The sequence below is a fragment of the Macadamia integrifolia genome, chromosome 11, assembly GCF_013358625.1.
Source record: "Macadamia integrifolia cultivar HAES 741 chromosome 11, SCU_Mint_v3, whole genome shotgun sequence".
Lineage (NCBI taxonomy): Eukaryota > Viridiplantae > Streptophyta > Magnoliopsida > Proteales > Proteaceae > Macadamia > Macadamia integrifolia.
This window is the reverse complement of record NC_056567.1, coordinates 30,820,136-30,820,397: the sequence shown is the minus strand read 5'-3', so window position 1 is coordinate 30,820,397 and position 262 is coordinate 30,820,136. Positions and strand designations below refer to the sequence as shown.

The window sequence follows — 262 nt, the reverse complement described above, 5'->3', positions numbered from 1 at the left end:
CCACCATTCTTAAAAAAAAAAAAGAAAGCAAGCAAATGTCATAAAATCAGAAAGAATTTTCAACCTAAAATATGAAGCATGTGCAGATGCACGACGCTCATTTTCACTAATGCCCCTCTTGGTATTTCCTACTCTTTTATCTTTTATCACTCCTATGTTCCCTCCCCCTATTGCTCCTTGGACTTCTCCAGCAACTCTTCCTCAATATCCAATGTCATCCCACCCCCCCCCTTCCCAAAAAAAAATCTCCCTCAATGTCCAA

The 262-nt window shown here is 40.1% G+C and overlaps 1 protein-coding gene across 4 annotated transcripts in view; it reads right to left on the bottom strand.

Moving 5' to 3' along the window:
- LOC122093867 overlaps positions 1-262 on the bottom strand; it is a 23,353-nt gene that overhangs the window by 1,313 nt on the left and 21,778 nt on the right. The window lies entirely within an intron of this gene.